The 27,756-nt window shown below is 42.5% G+C and overlaps 1 long non-coding RNA gene across 1 annotated transcript; it reads left to right on the forward strand.

The window, feature by feature from the left end:
- Window positions 1-882: 882 nt before the first annotated feature.
- Window positions 883-27,756, forward strand: LOC132080215 (uncharacterized). The gene is made up of 3 exons (XR_009419530.1): window positions 883-961; window positions 25,271-25,321; window positions 27,511-27,756. It is a non-coding gene; the product is annotated as an uncharacterized LOC132080215 (long non-coding RNA).

Here is a 27,756-nt window from a genome sequence, read left to right on the forward strand (position 1 = left end):
TGTTAGAGCTATAAAAATGAGGCATTCTTTTTCAATTGGGACATCTCTAGGTCTTTTTACAATTAATGCAAAGAAACATGTTTATCTAGGGTGGGATTCATATTAGTTCAGGAGTGCTGAGGGAGGTCAGATAAATCACCCTGTGCTGTGGCTTGTTTCTCTCTCTGCTCTACAGAGAGCATAAACTGATTAACTCAAATATAGACACCTGCCTTTTACACCAACTGTCTATATTTATATCTGAAATGATAGCCCCAAATCTGTGCCAGCTCCTCTGCTGGAAAATGCAGGTGTCTGCCATTTGAAATCTGTGTCAATCTACAGCAGCTGAGCTTAGCAAACCCACCCCAGTGCTCCTAGGTGTTGGACAATGGCAACACTCTTTGTAGAGGAAAATACAAAGACCAGGATATGAAATAATATCTATTTTACAAAGTGCAGTGAAACGTTTTATTTACCATGAACACTACATTTCACAGTCCAGATATTCTTGTTAGAGAAATTATAAACCAAATTACTTCCTCTTACAGTGTCTCAGTAAAGCTACTTGTACATGCAAAGGTAGATTTTCCATCAAATTCAGTGGGTGGGAGAAAAGGCTGAATAATTGTGCAACAAAACTGTTGTCTGGAAAATCATCTAGAAAAAATTTAAGTATTAAACATTTTTTGTTTTTTTTTTTTTTTTTTTTTGCAAATGCAAGTAGATCCCCACCCAATTACAGCATCCCATTGATACTGTAATTGAGTCTAGCAGCACCTGCACCTGCTTCTGCACGTGTTGGGAGTTGCAATTGCTCTGCTGTGACCACAGAAAGGCTACTGGCAATCAGCCTGAAATCATTAAAGTTTGTTAGCTGGCCTTTAGGGCTGACCTGAGCATAGAAACAGGATTTGAGTAGAGAACTCCATGAGCTCCATAGCCTGCTGTGGTGCCTCCAGGTTTCCTTCTGTCTAATAAGGTATGAATAACTGAAAACCTTTCTGATGAGAAAACCCTAACTTTGGAGGGGGTGTGAAAAGGGAGCTTCCTTGTCCCTGTGTTGTGAAAGTTGTGCTAGTTTAATATTTTCTAATGTATCCATAATGGTCAAACTTCTTGTTGCCGATGAGGTTCAAAATCCACTACAGATAATACTCTGGAATTACATACAATTCATTTCTTTAGGAAACTCAGCCAGAATGCTGGAAGCTGAGGTAGAAGGAGACGCATACCTTGAAAGTAGAGATTTTAGGGTATGGTGTTATGAGCTTTAGCAAAGGACTAAATGGAGCATATTGTGTATTCCTGTAGGCTTGGGGAAAGCGTGAGACTTTGTTTTGTTGAAGTGATTGCTTGATCTCAAAAGAAAGCCATTGTGCAGGCTTGCAGGGATTTCTGCCTCCCCTAAATCATCCTATCATCATGCGAAAGCACAGTGAGGGTGTACCTCCTGGGGGCTTATCTCTGATGTGAGACCAGGTGCTATGACACCCTATCAGTTATCTCTAGTGAGAAAATAACTGTACATAGTCTCCAAAGCAGATATTATCTGCTTCCCTAAACATCCTGTTCACTCTGTGTATTGTGTGCATTAAACTGGGTTGTGAAGACATCGAAACTGAACTGAGACTCCTGCTGGAAACCTGCATTGTTCCTCTTAGCTCTCCTTCTCTCTTCCACTGCAGATGTGCTTAGAAAACCTTTATCTATTGCTTCTCAGGCCTGGGGCAGTGAATTAATAATGCATAGCATAGCAAATTCAGCACTAGTAAGTGGTTGCACCGGCATTCAAAGAGTTTTCAGTTCTGAAGAAGAGGAGTGTGGTGCAGGGGTTACACCCCTGCAGAGAACTAGAGGATCAACAAGGCTGCAATTGAATGTTTTGGGAAGAGTGGTTAGGAGATTTTTTGTTCTTAGGATTGGAACCCAGCAAGCGTTCATCTCATTTCTAAAATAGAGATTGTTGGGCCATTGGTTTTTTGGGGTTTGTTTTTTCTTTTTAGCATGTTTTGATTATTGCAAAATGAAAGTAGAGATGTGGGAGCAAAGACTTAACTCAGTTCAAAAAAATACAGTCTGGAAAAAGATATGAAAATGTTTAGGACTTATTGTTAAAACAAAGCAACAACAACCTTCCCCTTCCTTCTCCCCCTTCCCCCCAAAAAAGAAAGAGAATTAAAAAAAAAATTTAAAAAACCCAAACACCAGAAAGCACCCTAAAAGCCAAAAAAAACCCTTCACCTAACAAGTGACTCTAAGTTTTGTTTGGTAATAGTAATATTTCGTAGAGTGAGGGGTGTGGGTTTTGCTGGGACATTTTTTGGTGAGGTTTTTGGGTTTTTTTGGTCTGTGGTTCGGTTTGTTTTTGGGGTTTTTTGTATGGTGTTTTTTTGTTTTTTGTGGGGGTTTGTTCATTGCTCAAAGTGACCTACAGTTGCACCCTTTCCATCAAGCCGTTTAGTTCAGCAGTGAAGCTCCATGGATGCCGTCTGGAGCAGGGCTGGTGATGAGCTTGGTGGCAAGCTCGGGAGAGCTGCTTTGTTCCAGCATGCTGAGCTGATGGAGGTGTTAGGTTACTTTTGTTGCAAAGCCAGAGCTTGTTCTGGGCAGCCAGAACCCCTCCTTTTAACAAACTCTGGCATGGCTTGAGTTCTGTGAGCCTGCCTTACCCCGCTCTGTGGTGGGACTCCCCCAGACAGTGTGTTCTGAGCAATTAAAAGCTCTTGCAGTGCCAGCAGCAGGTCACCTGTGAGTGAGGATCCAATTCTGTATTCCCCCTTATATATCAGAGTCCTGTCCCCTGCAGGGATGGTGTTGGACTCTAATGCATTTCCATCCGTGTACTGTACTGTGACTGTGAAAAGCTTGATTCAAACCCTAATACCATATCCAAGCAGAACCCTGAATTTTCTCCCTCTTTCTTGCCTTTTAAAGCTCAAAGAGAACACTGAAAGTATTGCAGTGACCTTGCTACTCTTCCATAAGGAATGGAAAACCAGGATGGGATCTCTTGATAAATATTTTGATGGGGACTTTGGTGATTAATTTGTTGTTACTGTGTTTAAAGAGCCTTTTGCTGCATTTCTTTGGTCAGCTGTCAGGATGTCTAGAGCTAGAGGCTGTCAGTGTGGGTGTCTCTGGCCTGCAGAGCAATGCTCCCCTCTGACTGAGCACCCAGAGGCTTCATCCGACCTGTGAGCTCCAAAATGTGCCATGCTGCTCAGAGTCTCTTCTGGGCAAAGGGATTAGAGCCACTCTGGCATGAACTATTGGTAGGGTGGTATCACTGCTGGTGATTTGAGCTGATTATGACTTTTCCGGGCACCATGGTGCTCTCTTTCTGTTTGTGCTGGTTTGGTGAAATGATCTATTTTTTGCTGAAGTTAAAATGGAAAAAAGCAGTGGCTATTCCTTGTGATTCCCTTTTGGATACTTTCACTGGTGACTCTTTGGCTGGTAGGTGTTTGGGCAGGCTTTGGTTACAAATGGATGTGTATGCTTTCCTCCAGGGAAAATGGGGGGAGTAGGGATCCTCAGGAAGTCCCTCTGGCAGTTCTGCCCTTTCCCAGGGTAAACCCAGGTTGGTGGAGTCTCTGAGGTTGAGATAATCCCAAGGTGTTAGAAAGTCTCTCTTTTCCCAGCCTAGTGACCAAAGAAGAAGAAGCTGAGATGTGTCGGTTCAGCTTTTCAAGGTTGTTTATTTTTCCTTATCTATAACATTCTTTTTCAGACCTGCTGAGGTCTGTCCAGCAGGTCAGTTCATGGCACACTAACCACCCTCAGGGTGGTGTTATCTTATACTAAAAACCACGTGTACTTTATTTACAATAATTTTCCAGTACCTATCACCTATGTTAGACAGTTTGTCTCTACTCTAAACCAATCCAAAAGCGCCACCATCACAGCAGAAGATGGAGGCTAAGAAGAAGCAGGAGGAGGACAGGACATGCCCAAATCCCTCCATCTTGCCTCCTGAACCCCCATTCTAAAGCCCCAAAATTCTACTTTTTCACCCTGTGATAAATTCACTATCATTCTACTCAAACCCTTGTACCTTGTAACTCCTCGCACAAAGTTGGTAATTGCTTCCACGGGTTAAAATCGAAGGCACAGGTGTCTGGTGTCTGTGACTCCATGCCAAGGTCTCTGAGCCCCCTGCCAGGGTCTCAAGTCCTCCAGGGCAGTCAGAGGAATGTCCTGGGCTCTGACACCAGGTAACACCAGGCTGTCCTGCCTTTCCCCAGCACAGCCCGGGTCTCCTGGCAGTTCCATGTGTGCCTGGAGTGCAGCCCTGCAGCTCTCCATGTGCAGCCACAGCCCGTGCTGCAGGAAACCCGGTGGTCCAGAGTCCTCTGCTCCCGTGGAACAGCCACACCTTGAGAGAACTCAGGAGTCTGAGTTGTTTGAGGTGCTTCAAGGAGCTGGGATGGGGTATTTGGTGTGATGCTTCTGCCCAGCTCCTCAGCAGGCATGGCTGGAGACCAGCTCCCTGCGGATCTTACTCTGTTGTATGGGGCGTATTTGCAAATGACAATAAGCTTTTCTCACTTTGGAAGGTGTTCAGATAGAGATATCTGGCAGGGACAAGCCAGCCTTCCCTTCCCCCTCCCTGCCCCTTTGCCCTTCTGATAATCAATGGGGAGCAAAGCACTTCCTTTGGAAATGCAGTGCCAAGCCTTGCCCTGAACAGTGGGTCCTGTTGCAGCTTCTGGCCGAAACATTTACAGATCTTATCTGCGAGCTCCGCATTCTCTGTAAGAGCAGGAGATGGATCTGTTCTTACTCACTGCTTGTCCAAGGCATGTGGAGAGGTCCGGTCTGGGCAGTGTGTACTCGACACCTTTTCCTAGTGCTTCAACACAACACAGTGCCAATTCTGTGGTTTGTCACATGTGCATGGTCCTTTTGTGGCAATCTACTTCAGTGTCTCTTCTTACAAACTTGTCTGTGGCTTCCAAGTATTAACAATCTCTAAATTTCTTCCCTGTGATAAAGAAAAAGGGATATAATCCAATGGAGTGCTGCTTCTCCCAGGAAATATTGTCTGGATAAAGGCCTTCCTGTAACCAAAGTTTACCATCTTTTAAGGGTGTTATTTCCAGTATTAGCATTTACTTATCAATGGTTTTAATGGTCTTTAAAAGTAACTTGGAAGGATTATTCAGTCTTTGGATTATGGTGTATTTATTTCTTAAGCTCAGTATTAAGGCTAGATTTTGTTTTGTAAATGGAATTTCTGACTTGTGAATATGTGTAGGATGAAGCAGAAGAGTTTAAAAGTTTTTCAGAAATGTAAACAACTAGATTCTTTGGCTCTTTGGTGTGAAGCATTCAATAGAAATGTTGATTTGCATGCTGGCACAGTTACCTGTGCAGCTGTATTGTGGCCCTCACAGTGAGCTGATCTGGCTTCAGTGAAATTCCTGGGTTATCTTCCAGTTTCTCAATTCAGACTGCAGCTGGCTGGACTCCATGCCAGCACAACTGGAGGGAGGGAGGGAGTCATGTGGAGAAGATAGGGCTGAATAGTGGGAGTACCTTAAACTAGTGCTGCTGAAGAATTCTGGGTCATGAAATCAGGGCCTTGATGTTTGCTAAGCAGTAACAATGTGCACAAAACATAATTCTATGAAATGGTACTTTGTTTTTTTTTAAAAGGCTGAAAAAAATTTGTTACTGACTTGAAAGCCTTCCTAGTCAGGTATCATTGGTCTCACTGGCTGCCATCATGGAAGTAATGAGCTGGAATTGTTTTAAGCAGAAGCAAGAGATGAACCTTAGTTCTTAACAGTGTCTGCCTTAATCTAAAGAATTTTCTTATAAATATTGTTTTGAGATTTTTTTCTGTTATATCACTGTGTGGTGTACTGGTGGCATTTTTTTTCATTCTCAAAGTAAAGACTCTAAGTTTCTGAAACATTAAGTAATATTGCAGTTTAAATTCTGCTGTGAAATTCTTTTCATTCAGTTTCTGAAGTGATATTTGTAGAATCTAGTAGATATTGTCTACTGGCAGCTTCAACTCAGGTCTTGTGTATGTGTATGAAAGCTTATGGTGATAGTAAAGCAAAATGTCATTTTTACTTCCAGTTTCCCTAAGTTTTTGAATTGAATGTCTGAAGTGAGACACCATTTGTTTGGCTCAGATGGTGTTTATTTTCCTTTCAGATGGAGGTGAGCTGTAGCTTCTTTTGAGATGGATATAAATAACTCTTTAAAAGATGCACTAATGACAGTGTTGGCTACCGTTCCTCTGTCAAATTCTTTGATTAGTAATTAGATCACCTAGTAATCCAGGAGAGGAGGGTGCAATTGATGTCTCCTGGCCCCAGAGCTTTGCCATTCTCTTCCTTCCCCAGCAGAGGGGCAGCCCATGAGCCAGGGGCTGCTCCTGGGGCTGGAAAAGAGCTGTGTGCTGCAAGGCTGCTGCATCTGGGCAGGTCTGCCCTGTGAGGTGCCACCTCCAGGTGCTTTGAGCGCCTTGGGTGCTCTCACTCCAGCATGAGGAGGTGCTCTGGCTGACAGAGAGCGTCTGTGTGTCCTGCTGGTCACATCTGACCCATGGGAACTGGTGACTCACTGTTGAGGCCTCTCTGGTGATGGTGTAAACTGGGCCTGACGCAGAGGAGCTCCCTCTGTTGCGGTAAACCATCGGCTCGCTTCCTGTGTGTGGATTTATTAGGGTTTAAAGATGTGTGGGTGTGTACTTCAGGAAGTTTCAGCTTCTGCATTCCCTTCTAAATTAACAACTTGTAGTGACAGCACTAGGAGCTTGGGCTGTCCCCATCGGATGCTGCATGTTCCTTAGCCTCCCCTGGCTAAGGAATTCCCTGGGGGAATTGTCTGCCATCCATAGCATCCCTCTGTGCCCTGCCCAGTCAGTTTGGGGCTCACCCACTTGCCTTCTGTGGTGCTGCCTGTATCAGGCCAGACCTGGACTTATAAAAGAAAACAGTAGTTTTCTTATAAATACAAACAATTGTATTATAAATACAAACAATCACAACTCATATTTGGTCCCTCATATACTTTCACCCAGTCTTGCCTTTTCTAAATTTATTTAGACCAAAAAAAAAAATAGTGGTGTTCTGCTGTATTATCTAAAGAGAAAACAGTCTTAGCTGAGGAATGTGGATTGCCTTTATATCTGGCTGACTTTGCTGTGATTTCTGTGTCTGTTTGCATAGCAGAATGACAAAAGATCTTGAAATTTCTGGAAACAGGCCTGCTGAGATATGTAATAATAAAAAAAAGAACTGGTATGATTTTCCTTACCTTAATTGTGTGTTTTGTGATGTACAGGTAAATATCTGTTATGTTCTGCTTAGTCTGTTTTGTATGAGGTAATTGTTTTGTCTGTCACACTTCAGAAATCAGGAATTTATCCTCAATGGAATTGACTAATAGATGCCATAATCCTGTTACAAGAGTAGCATGTACTCAGCACTTCAACAGGAGGCTTCATCATTTTTATCTATAAACCATCTCCATTAGGAATTGAACTTGTGGTAGTACAACACCATCTGTTAATGGTTTGGTATAAATAGATGTTCATATGTACTTTATAGGGCATGATCATTTCTTTAATCTGCTCAGCCTCCTAAAGCAGAATTCATTAAGGGAAAACCATATATATGTTACACATGGCATTTCTAGGGACATTCTAGTTGTCAACAATTAAATTCAGGTTTGTTATGATTAGCTACCCTTGGTGCCTAGTCAGAACACACCTGGGCATTAAAAAGATGCAGTACTTGCTTTAAGGTTTGCAGACTACTGGGCTAGATTTGAAATTAGTAGGAGGGCATTGAGGCAAAACAGGGATAGCTGGAGGAAAGAACAAAGGCTGTGCTTGCGTGGTTGTGTGGCTTACGTCACTTTGTTAAGCAAACAGGGTGGTTCTGCTAAGCCCTCCAACTTTGTACTTGTGAGGATACGTGCCTCTTGTACCATGCCAAACCATCCCACTGATAGAGAAGTTAAATTGTTCCCCATCTACCTGTCATCTTGCCAAAAACAATGCGTAGATTGTGATGTGGGGGATAAGATCAAATGTAAGGGATCAGTAGTGCCTTTGGGAACATCTCCCTCCCTCCTTCTCGTGGGAGACTTGCCTGCTTGCTGTCCCCAGCTGCAGTCTTATCCTTGCACTGTTAGTATTTCATACACCTGTTCTTTTTGTAATCTTTTCTGCAGCAGTCATTCTCTAATGGGGGTAATGGGTATTAAAAAGGAAGATCCAACAAGGATGTAGTTATATCTCTTACGTGCTGGACTTTGTGCTTCCGTCTTTGAAATTTCAGCTGGCAAAGCATTGATGCAGAATGACACTTTGGCCTTGTTTTTACGTGTGCTGGTGTTGTGGATGTGATCACAAGAGACAAAAATGCTTGTGCTGGTATAATTTTGCTGGGGAGGTAAGTGATGTTAAAGCATTATACCACGATAAAAAAACCTTTACTCATACCATGAAGTTGCAGATAAGGAAGGATCTTCCAGTTTTACTAGTCTATCTTGGGGATGTATGTCTGTGATCTTAGTGGGTCTTTCTCATCCTACCTAATCTGAATCTGATCATATAAACTAATGGGGATGATCAGTTAGAAAAGATTAATTTCAAAGGGAAGATTGTCACTTATGCTTGAAACTAGATGTTTATCTGGAAGTCTCTTTCCTTCCAAGGTTTATGAAGGCATATGGGGCCAATGCTGGTTGCATCTGTTAGCACTGCTATAGCCACTTGCATGTATGGAGGAGCCTTTGCAGTGCCCAAAAAGTGATCTCTTTCCTTCCAACATCCTTAGCCTGTCATCTGCCATGGTGACTACAAAGACTTGCTCCCTTGATGTGTTACTGTCTTGATGTCACTGCTCTACCATCACCACAGGCCTTCCTGGCTGTGTGCTGTGGGCTTGGGGCTTGCCTCAGGACTCACTTGTTGCCCAAGTCTGTTATCACACTCTGGATTGTGCTTGGGGTGACTCTGGCACACCTGGGAGGAAATGATGGACACTTTGCCCCCCATAACATAAAGTGTATGTTATGGCACACGCCAGGGTACAGCACAGGCAAAGTCCTTTCATCAGCATCACAGGACTAGGTCGGGCAGCTCTAACAGCCCAGGTCTGCTCTACACAGGCCAAGCGCTGCATGTTTCAAAGGCAAATGGGGCCTGTAAGGAGCCTGAACAAACCACAATAATGAAGCTGGACTTCTAGGAAAATTGTGGGCTTTGCACTCTTCCTTGGTCATTGTAGATGAAATAGTTAATTCTGGTTATTTTGCTCCAGACAGACAGGTAATAGTATATAGCCTTTGTTGCTGAAATTAAATTGAATTCTGAGGAAATCTGTCTTTTCTTTATATCTGAAAGTGCAGTAAGCTCTGGACTCCTTGTAGCAGGAGCCTTGGACTCCTATTTGCTCTGTCTGATGCAAATGGCTACGAATGGTGTCCAGCACTGTGTTCAGGGGCAGCTCTAGGTTGAGGAAATTATTCTGGAGTAGCTTAGCTCACTAAACCTGGCAGGTGAATTATGTTAATCAGCATTCCTTGCTTAATGAAAACCAAAGTGAGTTATTGAAATATCAGTCACACTTCTTAGTGCCACCTCAGCTGATGTGACCACTTTTTGGATGTGATCCGAGATCTCTGCTTCAGCACTTGCCTGACAGTCATCCATCTCTTATTTTTCCTTAGCTGTGAGGAGGTGCAAGTATGTATGACTGTTACTACAGTAACACTGTGACTGAATGTTCTAGTAGGAAAGTATTTATCTTAAAACCTATATTTATCTTTTTGTGAACAGTCTCAATTTAGCTAAGACCCTTTCAAAGTGAAAGTTTAAATTTATTGCACTGGAAGATGCTTTCTTGTGACAAACTTAGAAATATATTATGAACAAATTGTGTGTGCAGAGGGGGTGTTTTCTAAAAAATGTTCTTTTTAAAAATGAGCTAGATGCCCAAAATATCTACCTACAGCAAGCAAAAAACTATTTAACTGATTTTCCCAACCAGAGCAATATGGTAACAGATTGAACTAAACTGAAGGAGCTAAAACTGAACTTCTGGGTCTGATTTAATGTAAGTGGCCAAAAATATGTATTTTGCTCACTTGCATATGCTTGCACTAAGCCTTGAATTAGAAATGGAGACAAGGAGAAAAACAGTGAGCAGAAAAGGATGGGAGCCTTTCCACCCCTTTCAGCAAATGTTCACTCAGATTCTTATTCTATGCCCTCTTAGCAGAAAGAATCTCTTGTGTAAGCTAAGGAGAACCACATCCTATCTTCTGCCTTCCATCTGTATTAAGTCTGTGGGCCTGCTACAGCATGAGCAGAAATAAGCAATCCACTGAAGCCTGTGGGCTATCTCCTCGTTAAGTAAATACTGCCTATCACAGATGGAGCTTTAGGCCATTAACCAAACTTGTCGAGCACTGGGAATACTAATGAGCAACCATGGTTGGCACTGATGGAGACAGCACTCTCAGGCTCATGAGGGCTAGGATTATTTTTTCTTGGGAGGGGTTTTTGACTGAAATCTCTTGTCCTTGGCTGGCCACTAACTGTATTTGGTTTCACTTTTTGAAGCCAGACTATTTGCCTTTTTATGAGACAGAAGTTCAGGTGCGGAGTGTTGGAATATGATTTTATTGCAATTCATGTGTTCACCGGTGTCTTTGTTCTTAGAATTGAGACTGCAAGTATATTAGAGCTTGAAACAGGACCAGTGTTTTCCCTGTTAGTTGATGTAAATGGTCTAATTTGTATAAACATTGTACTTAAAACCTATTTAGGGATCTGCACATAATTGTGCATGGGCTATGCAAACACAGACCAAAATGTCAATACTCAGCCTTGTAATTTCAATAAGGTGACTAGGAATTAGAGGAATACAGGACGATAGAAAATGGGAAGAAGAGAGCAGTGAGCAGATGCTGGTGTGCTGTATGGACTCATGTAAGACACCCATCCTTCAGGAGTGGGATGGAACTGCACCATACTGGTAATGAAACAAAATGTGGGGGCTACTCTGCTTCTGAGGTTTCCTACTGCTGACATCTAAATGAGACCCATTCTAATGGGAATAAAGTGATTTGAATATTATATTTTTTTGGGGTTTTTTTTTTCTTTTTTTTTTTGCCATAAAATTACAATGCCTTAGACAACCATGCTGAAGCCTCTTTACTCTTAGGTTTTTTCTTGGAGACTGAAGTGGGTAAGGCAGTTCCAGAGGATGTACAGGAAGAAAATAGGAGATTTTATTCACTTCTGTTGATATTCACTTCCGTGCTAATGCTTTTGACTTTGGAAAGAGGTGTTAGTAGTCTGTGAGAATTCATGCAGGTGCAGTGTCTGCAGTCCCTCCCCTGGGAAATGATTTATCAGCAGCCTAAAGCAATAACTAAAGCAGCCACCTGCCTTATGCCATTGCAGTTGGAAGTAATGTTACTGTGTGAAGGTTGCTGTGTGTGTAGAGAGGCCATGGTCTCTTTCTGCCCTGACCCAGAAAGAACTGTGCTGAAAGCAGAAAGTCTCTTCCATGCTACTCGAAACTTCAAGTTAATGATTTGTTTGGATGACTGGCTTGCCTGTAAGTGCATTGTCAGGTGATCTTATTGGAATGACAGGCAGGAGAGCTCTTACGTCTCTACTATTACTGTTTGTTTAGGCGTGTAGTTATTTCCTGCAAAGCCAGCTCAACAGAGCAGCTAGGGCCTGGCTGTGCAATCATCTGTAGTGCAGGAAAGCTAAAAGTTCAAGCTGTTCTGCAGTTTGCATAGTTTACTCTTTTGAACTTGGCAGTATAATCTCTTCTGCATGTTTGTGGATTCTGCTTAAACTCTCCAACACACTGGAGTTTATCTCAAAAAGTAAATGAGAAGTAGGGAGAACAGAGCGTCTCTGAAAGTTACTTCAATTTATTTCTTCCCTTCTTTAGGTGAAAGAAACTTCACGTGAGGTTGTGCTGGGGTATCTTCTTGATCTTTGGACTAAAAAGGTCAGGATCTTGGCATTCATGACCCTTGAATCAAACTCTTGCAGGATGCATGGTCCAGCTCTGAGGTTGGGTACAGCTGCTCAGAGCCTTACACACTCAAGTTGTGAATACCTCTAAAATACAAAACCAATGAAACACAAGAAGTTCCACCATAACATGAGAAAGAGCTGCATTACATAGAGGGTGGCAGAGCCCTAGAAAAGGCTGCCCAGGGAGGTTATGGAATTTCCCTTTCTGGAGATATTCATACCTCACCTGGGTGCATTCCCTTTTAACCTTTTCCAGATGACCCTGCCTTGGCAGGGGGTTTGGACAAATGATCTCCAGACATCCCTTCTAATCCCAACTATTTTGTAATCTCAAGGGTTGAGATCGTACAAAGGGCAGCCTGGGCTGGTATTTGGTCATCTTTGCTTTGCCCCCTCCCCATGAGACTCAAGGGCTTCTGATGACTCTTTCAGCCCGGTAAATGGGTCCTGCAGTTCTCTAGTTCCCTTATTTGCCAACCATTCATCCCATAGGTCTGACCTGGCTGGTGTAGATACTGAGGGATACTGTTGAGAAAGCTTTGGGAGAGCCAAGCTAAAGGATATCTACTACTCTTTGTTCAAAGGCACCTTTTTCCTCATTGAAAGAGATCATATCAGTTGAGCACTATTTCCTTCTGGTAACTCCCCAGTTGCCAGTTCTCTGTGATCTTCTCATTTTTATTGTGCTTAGAAATGGCTTTGAAGACTTGCTCCACAGTCTTTCAGGGACTGTGATGAAGTCTGTGATTTCCCAATATAATCCTTGAAGAAGAATCTGACCTTTTTGCACTTCTAAAGTAATTGGGCCCTCCTGAAAGTGCCATGGCCTTTAAAGGCAATTGAGGATGGCATCTCAGTGGTGCTGGCCAGCAGTCTCACTGGCCTCGTGTGGCAAAATGAGCCTCTCCCAGGCACTTGCATTGAGCAGAGGAACCAGAAAGGCCAGAAATCAAACCTCACCAGCAAAGGCCTTTTCTGCTTCTGTTAGCACTAAGTTCCCCCAGCCCACTCAGCAACAGACCCACATTTTCTATAAAATTGCTTTTTATGACTCTGTGCCAGGGGAACACCTTGTTGCTTCCTCTTACACTTTTTTATTAATTTTGGCTCTGAGACAGCTTCAGCCTCTCTAGGACCCTCCATGTATTCTGGCATTGTTCATGTTTCCTTAAACCTTCTGCTTTTGGTGTGCTTTTGTGACATCTCTTTGACTCATTCAGGAATGAGTTTAGTTTTTTTCAAACAAAGCAAAATACCTGCTTGGGACTTTGCTTCAGTAAAAGAAATATTTTTAAGATTAAAACTCAGAAATAATACCCTGACAGCATATATGAATACCCAGGGCTGAGGTAACTTGCAGTGCTTGAGACAGAAGTATTGTGTAGGATTTGTGGGTATGTAAAGGGACTGCTAAAGGTAATCTTATTTTTGATGAGAACTTATGAATATTCACTCACTTCCTTTTCAGTATTAGTAGCTATTTCCTATTGCAGCCTGTTGTGCATTGAATTGCTGGGGGTGTATTCTACGCCCACTCTTCAGGTGTTGCCAACTCTCACAAGGATTTGTTCTGATTAAAGGAATTGTTGGGCTACATTATCTGAATTCTTTTGGCCTTATTCCTGTCAGCCTGAAGGAGGAGGGAAGAAAAAGCCCAATTTTAAGGGCTTCAGAAGCCACAGCACAGGCAGCTCCTACTGGTGTGGTGCAGGCAGGAGGAAGGCAGGGTATTACAGCCAAGCTCTCCACGACTGGTTCCAAGCCCAGGAAGCAATGACTGCCCTGCTGACTCCTCTCAGCACTCAGGAGGAGAGGTTTAGCCTGTGCACTCCTTAACCCACTACCTTGGTTTTGGTCTCTGTGCAGCCTGCTGAAACACTTCTGGCTGCAGAATCTCCTGCAAGTAGAGCATGAAGGAAGAAAAATAAAATTTCTTTGAGCTAGAATGAGTATCAAACTCAGTTGTGTGTTACATGACAGATAGCTCTGTTGGAGATGAATGGCTGAATGAGAGCTTGGAGATGTAATGAGGCTCTTAGTGCTTGAGCATGTTTCACTGGCACTGAGTTTAGCTTTATTTAGCTTGGGAAAACAGACAACACCGTGACATCCATTTTATAAATCTATTACTAAAACTGACTTTTTTACAGCTTCTGCTGCCTTCAAGGCTGCTAGAAATCCCCAGGATGAAGCCAGAAAGAACATAATCTGTTGAACTGTGATGCTGAAGCAGATTTGCAAACATCAATAGTGAATAAAATATTCTGCTTAAAAACATAAATCTCTACAATCGCTGAAATAGCTGACTATGATAAAAAGGCAATGAATTTTTCATGAAGTACAGCAATAGCACCAGATGGCTACTGGGCTTGTGGGAGAATCTTTCCATTTCACATTAATTCTGAAAAACAGTGAACTAAAACCAGCATGCAGTAATTAACTGGTCACACACAATGTTAGTTTGGAGCTAAAATAAGTGGATGGAGTCAGATTTGTTTTAAACTGGCTTTTTGTCCTGGACTGGTACTTGAGATCTGGTTCCATGAGTTCTTGTCTGCACAGGTCTCCCTGCAGTGTGTAGGTGGGTGGTGTTTGGTTTAAATCGCTTTATGCCCACACAGTTGTCTTCTGTCCTTTTTAAAATCTTGTCAAATCCTGCTATAATTAACCTGATTTCAAAGAGATGTTACTTCAACACAGAATGGATGAAACCACTGATAAAGTTCATGAGAACTTTACCCATGTCATATGAGCTACAGTGGCAGTGTCTGCAGTGTATGGCTTTGTTATTGGAGTCATGTTAGCTTAGCGTTGCACTTTCCAATGTTGAAGCAACATTTTTATTAAACATTGGTGTGTGCCTGTTACATTTATGGCAGTTTCTAGCCAGGAGTGTATTATGTCTAGTATCTGCTGCCCTTAGTCATGCCTGCTGACCTGCTTTGTCATCCCTAGTAGGGTAACAAACTAGAAATCGTAGAGTAAGAGTACAAATTACTGTTGATGTAATGCTCAGTGAAGGAGTAATTTCGGGCTCAACACTGTGAGCAGTCAAAACCAAAGAAAAATGCTTGATCAAAGATTCCTCAAAAAGGAAATGTATTGTCCAGAGCTTTTTTTCCCCCCTTCTTTTTAATTTTTTTTCTTCAAACCTAGGTAATATTCTGGACCTCCGTTTGGAAATATAAATTAAATTTTTGTCACCAACTGTGATTTTTGATTATTCTTTTTCCTATCTTTTTATTTTCATAGTGGCATCTCAGCCGAAGTAACAAAAGCAAAAGATGCTTTTTATCTATTGTACTTCTGACCACTGTACTTCTGAGTTGTGGGAAATGGATTTGAATATGTGGTGCCATACATACAAGCAATGGATGCCTTAAACTGTTCCAGAGTAAGATTTAATGAACACTACTCTTTATGAAGTTAAAGATTTTTTTGTAGTTATGTGACTTTATTTTACTGGTTTTTGCCAAGTGCCCTTGAAGTTTACATTCCCCAGTAGGAGAGCCTTTTAATGGAGAATTTATCTGTATGTACTTTGCCCTCATCAACCTGCCAACACATGGGTGTGCCCAGTCTTGGGAGTGAAGCTCAGAGTTCCTGTTCAGCTGTGTGGTGGCTGATGTCCACATGGTGCAGTACAGATCATGTCAGCTCTGGGGAGAAAATGTTTAGCTGCATTAACCCAATGCTGCTCCTCAACTAATGTGCATGTCTTCCTGCAGAGTTAGCCAGTGAGGATTCTAACTAGGGCTACTCTAAGTAATCAGGATATACCTTCCTGAATGTACATTTCAAGAGCAGCACACACTGATGAGTGAATATACACACACGTCAAGGCAAGGTATAGCTTATGTTCGTGTATAAAATGGATTAAGATAATTGAACTTAAATGTTAAATTGTTGTAACATTGCTTTAGATTAGCCCCCAAATGTAAATGTTGTAACATTGCTTTAGATTAGCCCCCAAATGATGTTGGTCTGATGCCACTGTACTCTGGTTGTGTAGGAGATAAGTGTGTGTGGCTTGGCAGATGGAAGTGAGGAGGGGATAGATGATGTCCAGGTCTGGATCCACAGCATGTGCCTGGATTGGGCTGGGAAGCAGGAGGCTCACACTGCACCAGAGAGCAGGGGCTGTCTCCCAACAGCAGCAGTTTGGGGGCAAGTTACTGAAGGGTATTTCACTATGGGCTGTTTCTGGCAACAGACTTCTGGTGTGGCTGGTGGTGTTTTTCTTGCCTTCTCTAGATTATTGTACTGCAGTATTATATAATCATTTTTACAGGCCTTAGGCATGCTGTGCGCTGCAGAGCTGGCCAGTTTGGAGCTCTGGGGAGAGAGAGGGAGAGCTTGTCAAAGCTGGGACTATGGCAAAAGTGTTGGAGCTGCAGGGAGAGTACTGTGTGTCCCCTTCCTTTCAGGAAGCCAGCATAGTTTACGTGGTGAAGTGTGCTGTTATCTGAGCTGCAACTCCTTGTTTCTAAGCTCGTGAGTCTTACCTAAAAGCAACTGACCTGTAACTCCTGGGTTTTCTTTTGTTTAATTTAAACCACTTCAGCTATGACCCTGAAACAAAATGAAACAGGAAGATTTAGGAGCAGACTTGACAAAGCCTATTAAAAAAAAAAAAGGGGGAGAGGGAGGAGAACTGAAACTGTGCCAAGCATTTATGGAGGGGTGAATGGACTAGAACAAGAGTTGTTTGAAGTAGACAAAGCTAAGCACTATGCAGAAGCAGACTTACAAGCAGGTAACGTTACTCCAGTGTAAATATGTGCGATGTGCTAATCCAACCCAGCTCTGTGAGATTCTTGTATGAACACAAGGTTCAGAGCATTGCCATTCCCTGGTGTGCCCCAGCAGAACCAAGCAAATAAAAGAAGCACCCTGTCAGTGTTAGTCACTGTGGCTCTATGTGTGTTTGTTGATGATTGCATATGCAAGCTCTATTTCAGATGTGTTCAAGTCTGTGTTGTAACTCCCTTGAAATGTACTCTGAAGATTTTATTGTCATATTTAACTGTATAAAATCAGTAACAATGCAACTGCTCACTGCCAAAGCCATTCCACCTTAAACAAAACAAACCATTATCTTCCTCTGTCTACATTCTCTGGGTATAAACACAGGACTGCTTTTGCTGGCCAGAGAAGGGCTCTGGCTATTTATAGCATTGCAAAAATCTTTCCAGATTCTTGTTACCTATTAACAGGCCGTTCTTTTTTGATATGGGACAAAATAAAAAGTCACAAGGATCTCAAGTGGACAGATAGGCAAAGGCTAGAGAATCCTGAGAGATGCAGCATTTCTGTTGTCCTTTGTGCTTTTTGGCAGTCGCTCCCAAATCACACTGCTGATCTACAAGATACTCATGAACAATTCTCTTGTCTTGTGAAAACACTCTCTGAAAAGCTTCATGGTTCAGAGAAGAGGAAGATAAACACCTCTAGGGCTCTCACTGTTCCCTGATATCTTGTTTTACTGATGAATGCTGATTAGCCGGACCTGAGAAGTGGTGTTCTCAGTAAAACACATGCAGGCAGCAGGAAATGTGTGGTTATGCTCTCATTTAATGTTTCCATTTTGTTTTGCATTTTTTTTCTTGCTTTCAAAGTCATGTCTCTGTGTCTGCTTGCATAACATATGTAAAAAAATACTGTACTTCAGTGTGAAGAAAACATAGTTGAATATCTGAAAACCTGTCTAAAAGTGAAATGAGACTTTCTGAAATAGCATGGGAGAACTTCATATTTCAACTTCATATTCCTGACCTCTGGCATCTGTTTAAAGCACACTGAAGGAAAGAACTCGTGGTGTCGGTTGTTTGGCCCACGTGCATATGCACACACACACACACGAGTGTTTGGGGGAACGTGCGGGGTTCCGAGGCTGCCCTCCCCTCGATCCCTGCCTGCAGAGCTGCCAAGGCCAGGGCGGCTCCCGGGGCTGGCTGCGTTCCTGCGGCCCTGCCGAGCTCCCTGCAGGAGGAGGGACGGTGTGTGCCTCCATTCGCTCCTGTGAATTGTGCAAGACGAGCGTCAGCATGAGGTCAAAGAAAGAGTCAAGTGCATTGATGCTGCATTATGTTTTTCTTCCAAGTGGTTTGGTTTTTTTTTTTTTTTTCCTTCCTCCTCCCTGACCTTGTCTAAATTTTTATTATTATTATTTTTTTCTCATCCTGGCAGTGCCCCTTTCCTCCTGTGCTGTGACAGCACGGAGCAGGGCAGGCTCCAAGCGCGGCCTCGGTGGGGTTCGGAGGTGGGAGCGCGTTTCCTTTCCCACCGCGCCGCGCTGAGTCAGAGCGGCCCCGCACGGATAAACAGAACAACAGAACGCTCTGTCTGTCTGTCTGCCTGCCTGCCTGCTCACGGCTCTGAACCTCGGCCAGCTCGGGCATTCCTTCAAAGCTGCGCTATTGTCGCATTGCCTTTGATGTGCAAAGCTGAGCGGGAGCGTAGCGCCTGTTTCTGCAGCGAGGAGCTCGGGAGATAACAATGTTATCGGAGCCTGAGATGAATATCCGTGTAACGCTGTTAATATTCACATAGCACCGCCTTCCAGGAGATCATGGAAGACTTTCAGCCTGTAACAAGTAGGTTCGACTAACGTACTGAGCAAAAGGGATGGATATGAAATTTCTGACCTAGATTTAGTGTAGTCCTTAAGACAGCCAGAACCAACCCAAACTCAGCTGTATGTAGGCTTCTGTACGTAATTAGACAGGTAATTAGAGGAAGTTCCACATCAGACAGATGTGTATCACTGTCCTCAGCTCAGCAAAGCACGCCCAGGACTGCCTCCCTGCTCCACCTCATGAGCAGGGGAGCTGAGGAAAACGTGGTGGGCTAGAAAAGACTCAGAAGGATAAACAGCAATGCTGTTGGTTTTCTTACAGGGAAGAGGTTATTTTCAAGCTTTTTTCATCAATAGATTTAGGGTGAGGTGTGTGGGCACGATGTCAGGTGAGAGTAGGACCAGTGCACTAAAATTTTAGGATAAACTCCTTCTGCTCTTTGGGTGGATGCAGCCCTTGAGCAGGACATCTTCTAGGTCAGTGGAAAGATCAGAGGATATGTTCAGAGCTTGCTGTTCACACAAAGACAATGAAGCTCCAGCACAGTCTGCTGTCCTTGCAAACCATCCATGACTAGTGGCCATCTTCAGACAGGGTATTTTTGATTTTGATTTTCTTTTTAACCTAACTAAACTTCCTTGTTGTCTATTAATATGACTTTTCCATTCTGTGTACAACTTGAGAGATGAGCAAACATATTTTTCTAGATGTTGAATAGATACATTGCCTAGATTATTTCTGCAACTGCAGGGCTAACTGAAGCAACAAACACATCCAAGATGTATATTAGAGGATGTAGTCCTGGTACCTTTGTAGTTCCCTTGTGCTTTGGTTCATAGAGCAAGGGGAACTGGGAATCTGAAGCACACTTTGCTGTGCAGGCACCAGGTAGTGCTGAGACACTCGAGTCTCTGAAGCAGCTAATATAAAGGATATAATTGTGCAATGTGTGCACAATACTTTGGTTAGATTTCAGAGAGGAAAGCAAGGCATTAGGACTGTGCAGTCTCTAACAGCCATTATCATTAATAATGTATTAAAAAGCAGGTTTATAGCCCTGAGGCTATCATCTCAATGCATAATCAGAAATGTCAAGGTGACTCAGGATGATGTGATGGACCGTGGCATCTCTGAACTGCTCTGAAACGTGTGTTCCCAATAGCACACGTGGCAAAATGCACAGGGTTCCGAGACAAAAAGCCTTTGTTGCCCTCAGAATCACAAACACTCTTCTCCCTGGCAGGGATACATAGCAGCAGTGGTGTGTTTTGTCTTTGCCTTCTGAAAATGTGGGCTTGTTTTTATGGTCTGCAGCTAGTTTGGGATATGAAGGGTTCTGTCAGCAAATAATAATCTAATTTCCCCCTTTATTGGGATAGAAATATCTTTTGCTCATGCTCTAAAATATTTGGGCCAGTGGGGACATATTTTCCAGATTGTTGCAGTCTAGCTGAAAGTTGATACAATTAACAATGTTTGTCTGTGTTAGTTTTTGGCTGTGTCACCATACCTCTCTCAGATAACATTGTTCTTTTGAGGACAGCAGCCTCTTTTCACACAGTGGGTTAACCACAACGAAGTTCTTGTTTGTAAATTGCATTAGAGCAGCTTTGAACTCTTTCCTGGTGTCAGTGCAAATCAAGGTTGAGCACTGATGCCAAAATCTCACATCTATTCTTTGACCAGTGGTGGCGGGTTTTTTTAAAATTAGATATTTTAGTGACACAATTCAATGTAACAAAAAAAAATTAAGCTGATGATGTGAAGGGAGTTGTAGGGAAAATTTAATTGGAATTATTCAGACTATAATAGAACATTATCTAAAAAGGATAGTTCATCTGAGTGTCTTCATTTTGAGTATATAGTTGCAAATTCTTAGGAAATAGCATTCCTAGTAGGGACCAGGTGCTTGAGCCACTCCTCTTACCCTGTGACCTGATGCTTTCATTTTGTTTTTACACAGAGACTTTTAACAATAGCCTTTTATTATGTTTAGTGGACTTTTTTTCCTTTATAATGGGCTCAGCTTCCTGAGCAGCAGAACATCTACCTCCCTTGATAATTACCCAGGAGTTTTTCTCAGAAGGCTCTAGAAAGCTTTTTTTCTTACAGCACATTCTTTACTCAATAAATTTGATCTGCCTTTTGCATTCCAAGTGGGTCAGTCCATTTGAGCACCGGTTGACTTTCTAAATTAAAATAGCCTTGCTGGTATAACAGTGCAGGTGCATATTTGTTGAGTCTGGAACAAAACTGAGAAGGACCCTTGCCACTTGCAGTTTTCTATGCTAGAGGACTCACACCTAAGCTGTTCTTGGGCTCTGGTGTGGCTGAGGTTGTGCAATGCAAGATTTGTCTCTGCCCATTGCATGTTACAGCACAAAGTGACTTTGGGTGCTGTTAATGTGAGTCACAGCTCTGTGGTGAACATCTGGCTTTTACTGACTTAGTAGTCAAGCTCTCATTAATTTCTAATTTCTATAGAGTCAGGCTTGTAAATCTCTTTTTCCCTTCCTCCTCCAGCATCTGACACAAAGGCACACATGAGCACAGACTTTCTGGTTTAAGGCCAGGTGACCATGTTAGCTGAGGTAGGGCCGTGCCTGAGGCTACAAAGTCATGGTGAGAGGCTTTCTCTGCTGGGCTGGGCTTGGTGCTGTCCTGACAAGCTCATGCAGGCATTTCTTCTCCAGCATGGCACATGAACTGAAGAAACTCTCATCTGCTTGGCAGAAGCCTGCAGTATACAGTGCAAACAGATGCCTGTCTGCCATCCAAGTGAGTTGTACACCAAGCCTGCATTCCTCACTTCTTCTCAGTTCTTCTCTGTAAAATGATGATAATTCTTTCATCATTTTGTAAGATGGTTTGGATGAAAGGTGTTTAATTGATGTAAAATGTAACTGTTAGCGATGTACCTCATAGTTTCCAGCTGCTCATGCTGCTGACATACAACCCAATTCTTTTCCTCTCAGGGATTACTCCAGTGGGGCAGAATGAGTTTTCACTGCTCTTCAAGAAGTCATATCCCATGTTCATGATACTGCTGCTGTTTTACTACCCTAATGAATGACCTTGATTTTACTAATGCTTTTCCTAATCCTGACAAGAAAAGTAACTTTTGCTTCTGACAGTTGATTCTGAATATGTTTGATTGACTACCAAGACTTTGTCTTTAGTTTTCTTAGCAAGGGGCAGAGCTGTTTTTATCTGAAAGAATCAGGTTTCTTTTTCTGCTGGCTTTGTCTCATTGAGACTCTGCTCACTGAGTGTGGGGATAGCAACTTGTTCTGGAGGCCATTGATCCATCAGTAGCATCTCCAAAGTACATCTGATGCTCCTTTTAAAAATGTCTTTGTTTTGTTTTTTGGCCAGGAAAGGTTGCTGCAAGTGCAATAGGTAAAATCCTATCAGATAGAACTGCTCTAAACACACTCAGTGTCTATAAGGTTTAATTAGCTGGTTTAGTCCACAGCACAGCTAGCTCTAGGACTTCTTATTTCCTATGCATTCCTTTCTCAGAAAGGTAAAGTCACAGGAGTGGTAAGGAGATCTTACTTGTTCCAAAAAAACCCCAAGCCCCAACCAAACACCCAAAGAAAAGGACTTCATATATAGTTCTTTCTAGCTCTTTTTTCTTTTCACTCATGGGCCTGTTCTGCCCTTGTGAGAGACCTGTTTGGATTGCAAAGCAGCAGTTTGCTCTTGGCAGGTCCTGCAAGAGCTAGATGAGAGAGAGGAGTCATTATCTAGTATCTGCCAGCAGCTCCTGGAAGAGAGAAATGGAATTTGGGTCTCCCTGAAGGTGTCTGAATTAAGAGAAATGCAGCCTTCAGGTGCTTATTACGTATAATCATATAACCAAGGGTTAATTAGGAAAGCCCCTGTGGTATTTCAAATGTTTGAGGGATCTCCTAAGGCTGAACAAACCAGGATTTGGGATGGAGACTGAAGACTTAAGAGGTAGTCCCGTGGGACTTTTGCAAGCCCATGTGACTCTCACTTTCTCTGGCTCAGCTTGCTCTTTTCTGAGCTGTGACGCAGGTGGTAAAGCAAGAATAGGGAAGTATTAATGCCTGATAAGCAGCATTTTGCAAGTCTCTAAGTAATTGAATTTGAAACAGATTAGGGTTATTCACAGTCTGAGTGCTAGCACATACACCAGCACAAATACAGCCTTGTATAAACAGTCATGATATTAACTAATTTAGTATGTGTTTGTCAGAGGGTATGTTTTGTTTTCTCAGCAATGCCAAACTGCAGGCCAGCTCTAGCAACACAGGATGTATTTTAAAAATGGCTGAGGCTATGGGAATCAGTGAGGTAAAACCTATAGGTACCAATAATTCACCACGAGGAGTCCATATGTACTGTAGTGTATCCTCTGCATCTGGTACCCATCAGATTTTTGAGCATTGCCTTGATAAACCTGGAAATCCTGACTACATCCTTGAAAGCAGCTGTGTAAGAATAGTCTGTACAACAGGAAATAGTCCCTTTTGTAGGAATACACTTCAGACAGCTCTGCAGCTCCGACAGAAATAAAGTTTTGTTGTGGATTTTTTTTGCCTCATCAGATAATCTTGACAGAAAGTCCTCAATTCATTTGCCTAATGACATAAGATAATTCAAACACCATTAGGCACTCCAGTGATTTCTGCTTTGTCTCTAGCTGCTGTTCTAGGAGGGTGCAGGTCTCATAATGTCTGATTAAATACACAACCTTAGGCCTTGGATATGCTAAGAAAAATAGAAAGCATAAGGGAACTAATTTCCTCTTTTAGTCCAGTACTGTGAAAAATCCTGGACTAAAAAAATTTCAATTTCCTAAAATACAAGTTTATCTAGCATCTTATCTGCTTGAGCAGCTGAAAAGTCTCTTCACTAATGACATAAGGGCTTTGAAGGTGGAAAATGCTTTGTTTGTTTTCTCAATGCCAGATACTTTTCAGCATCTCCAGCTAAGAGTTTCTAACTGTCTAGGATGTGATATTAGGTTTAGTGAGGTTTTATTTCTTAATAACTTACTTCGATCTCATAATTTGTTTCCTAACTTTTTAATCAGTAACGAGTTAGTCCCGTGTCACTCAATTCTCAGTTGAGATCTGTGTGTCCATAAAAACCAACATCAAGCTGCAGCAGTATTCCCTACAGGAGTGCATTATGCAGGACAGCAGCAGTGAGCTGTGCTCAGGAAAGCTGCCTGGGAGCACGTAGCTGGAAGCACAGGGCCACAGAGCAAGGGGCTGCACAGAGCAGAGCAGGGCTCCAGCATCGCAGAGCTGCAAATCCAGGCAGATGTTCTTTAGCAAAGGGTTTGATGTGTAAACTTGTGTTCAAAATCTGTTGAACTTAGATCCTACACTTGAACACTCCCTCACTGTACTCTGCTTAGTCTCTTTACTGTCTTCACAGTAGGAACTATTTCTAAAATTATTGATGTGGGCAGGGGACTTTCCCTGACTTTAACAGAGGTTGGACTGGATATCTACTCTTATTTTATGCTGAGATTCTTTAAACAATTTTAGACTGACAGAGTTTGTGCAGTATCTTGAGAACTGTATCAATTACAACCAACAAAAGATCTTTTAATGTTGAATAAAATAAGAACACACCCAACTTGCAATGATAGCAGGATGTGTCCGTGGAAGCTGCAGGCACAGAAAATGATTTATTTCTCTCTGTTTTGGCTCTTCGGTCAAAAACATACTCTGCTCTTGAACCAAGCCCTGCTAGCTATTATTCAGGGAAGTTGTAAAGAAGATTCTCAAATCTGTCACTGCTGGGGGTGATGTGGAGGGTGGAGGTGGGGAGGAAAGACTGTGAGTTCAAGCTTGACAAAATCCTGTGTCTTTGAAAGCTGAAAATGTGAAGATTTACTCTATGGATTAGCAGCTGTCATTTTTTCATTAAAACCAGTATCAAGAGACAGCTAATTGCATTCAATGGAACACTCAATTTTCCATGAGCAGGATTTAGTTTGAGCAGGATGGTTCCTAGTCAGGGTAGCTCTGCTGTTCTGCAGCTGTTATGATGTTTACTGGGTTGCTTATCCTCACAAGGTTGAAGCTGCAGCTATTTATACTGTTACAAATTCAACACTAGCTTCTTGTAGGCTGCACTAATCCTTATCATACTATTCTATACTTTGAGTGAGCCAAGCAACAAGAGTGTGCTATCCATCTTTTTTTTTAATCATTCCAGTAAGTGGATAAGAAGGACAGGTCAAACTGGGTGTTTTGTCTGTTGTGACAATGTACTCTTCAATAGCCCTGGGTTATGGGTGTTCAGTGGTGAGGCATCTGGCTAAAAACGAGGTTAGAGTACTGCAAAAGAAGTTTCTATAGAGTTATGGATAACATAAAAGTGGCGTCAGTTTTGTCGGAGTGAAGGGTAGAGGTGAGGATAGTACCCAAGGAAATGGTGGCTCTGTCTCCGCTAAACGGGCAGGGGATGTTTCTAAGGGAAGGGATCCGTGCTTCCCTCCCACAGACTCCCTCCAGCCCAAAGCCACAGGCTGGGGGTGGCAGTCAGGCAAAGCATTCCAGATGCAGGCTCCTGCCATAAAGCCTTTTTGTTTTGTTAATTGCTCGCAGGCAGGGAGGGGGCTCCAGGCTTCTCCATCAGTGCCCAAGCACCCGCTCAGCTCTCATGTCTGCTGCTCTCTTTGGGACAGGTACCTCCAGAGGCTGTCAGCTGCTGTTCAGTGCTGCTGGATAACGATCAGGTATTTTCTTCTTTCTTCCTATTTTCTTTTTTTCTTCTGAAGTTACCTCCTCTGTGACTTTCAGCCTTTCCACCCCACACACAATCTATTGTTCTCTGTGTTTGTAACTTTTTCCCAAGGTCTCTTTCTGGTTTTGGTGAGGACTTTTTAGGATGTATCTTTTTGCTTCTCTCCTACATATTTTTGAGATGGACAGCAGCCAATGTCAGATACCAGAGGGAGAATATAGAGACTCTTCTAATACTTCTTGTAGCTCTGGAAGAAAAAAAAAAAAGCTTTAATGTAAACCTCTGCTCATGAGTTCATTTTTCACTTTCCCCTGTTGCCCTATTTGCTTTCCTAAGGGCACTGCCTCCCACCTAATGCAGGTGTGAGGCAGATGTTCCTTATGACTGAAGATGGTCTATTTGGGGCAAGCATGTGTCAGCCAAAGTCCCCACCTGCTTTCAGAGTGTGTTCTTCAGGGTCAAATTCAAAGGATGGCTCGAAGGTCAGAGGGGATTTTGTGGCTGTTTGGTTTTGGTTACGTGTCAGCATCCTTGTTATAGTTACCAGAAAAGTCAAATTGAGGGAAGTACAGCTAGCTGAATTCTTGACAGATGATATAGTTTGAATGTGTTTATATATGTAGAGGGAGGCAGTGCAAAAATGAGTCTCTGAGGCAAGACAGGCGTAGCTGTTAATATTGGATAGCTGGTGCTGGTTCTGGCTGGGGTCAGTTTGCCCCATGGAGGTTAGGATGGAGCTGTTTGTATGCAGTGGGTCAGTATGGAGGGATTATTCTGGCATCTTTCAGTTCATGCTGAGCAGTGCCTACACTGAGCCAAGGCTGCTTCTGCTCCCCATCCCAGCACTGAGCAGCTGGAGGTGCACAAGGATTTGGAAGGGGGCACGGCCAGGACAGCTGACCCCAAATGATCACAGGAGTATCCCATACTGTATGGCATCATGCTTGGCAATAAAACTGGGGGGAAGGTTGATTGGGGACCTACTGCTGAGGGACTGGCTGGATATTGGTGTTTTGGTGCTGAGTGATTGTTTTCATTTGCATCTCTTTTATTTCTTGGGCTTTGTTTGTCTCTCTTTGTTGTTTTCATTTTATTACAGTTAGTTATTTTTATTTTATTTCGTTATTAATCTGTTCTTATGCAAACCCATGAGTTTGCTCAGTCTTACCCTTCTAGTTCTCTTTCCTCCATCCCACTGATGGTATTGAGTGAGTACTGTGGGGTGCTTAATTGCCAGCTGTGGTTAAACCATGGCATAGCTATACCTGATAGCTTTCACTTTCTCTTATACTGGAAACCTTTTATTTAACTGCTCTGGATTTTCCTAGACAAGGAGTTTGGCTTTTCTTTCAATTTTTTATTTTTTCCCTTTCTAGTATTTTTTGTAGCATGGAGACTGTTCCCTTATTTTTTTTTCTTTTTTAATGGGTGTCAATGATAGCGCTTGTACCCTCTGAAAGATCAAATTTAGGGGATATTTTTATGACCAAAATGAACAAACACACCAATTCAGTGGATATATAAAGTTGTAGTGTAGCAATTTTTTTAGCCTTCATTCTGTCTCAAATGGATTGTAATACAGAAACATGTCCATTTCCAAACTTACTGGTTTCTTTTATTTTGCAGAATCTTGGCATGCATTATCTCACATATGCAAATGTGCTACCAGGTGTCTGAATACATATTACATTTTGCTTAATTTTCTATGGAAAGTCAAGGTCTCTGAAGAGAATTTATTATTAGAGCAGAATGGAATTAGAAACTGAAACATAGCAGTGCTACATCGAGGAGAAATGTATACCAAGGGCAGCTCCAAAATGATTTGCATAGCTCCAGTTGTTTTCTGCTACCTGGAAACCTCAGGAGGCTGAATAAATTCTTACGTACTTGCAATTTATAAGGGCTATAGGTATCTCTAATCCACAGTTTTCTTTTCAAAGAGCTATGTTTTCTACTCTTGAGTCTGGCCTCCTGCTATATTTGTGTAGATAAGTAAGAGGTTTTTTTTTCTGCAATATCTTCGGGCGTGCCTGAAAAATGTTTTCTTTTGATAAAGAATTCATGTTTTTTTTTTTTTTTTAAATCAGCCCTCACCATAGAAACATGTTTTCAGTTTAATCCTGGTAGGAAGCTGTTTATTTTTTCAAAAGTTACTAAAAAACCCCTTTTTTTCTTTTGTAGTCACATGAAGGTGGTAATTTGCTAATTCACGTGAGTAGGACCATAGGGTCAGGATGACAGTACTGCAAGTTTGGAGGTCAGTGTGCTCCCTTGAGAGGCCACTGCTGATAGTGCCACTCCAGCAGGGTTTTGCTGAAAGCCTTTCCCTGTGCTCTAGCCAAACATGGTGCTGGTGAAATTGTGGCTGTCAGAAGGGCTGGTGTGACTGAAGAGCTCTGTGTACGGCACTTTTGGGCACTGCACTTG

The sequence above is a fragment of the Ammospiza nelsoni genome, chromosome 1 (assembly GCF_027579445.1).
Source record: "Ammospiza nelsoni isolate bAmmNel1 chromosome 1, bAmmNel1.pri, whole genome shotgun sequence".
In the NCBI taxonomy this organism is placed as follows: Eukaryota; Metazoa; Chordata; class Aves; order Passeriformes; family Passerellidae; genus Ammospiza; species Ammospiza nelsoni.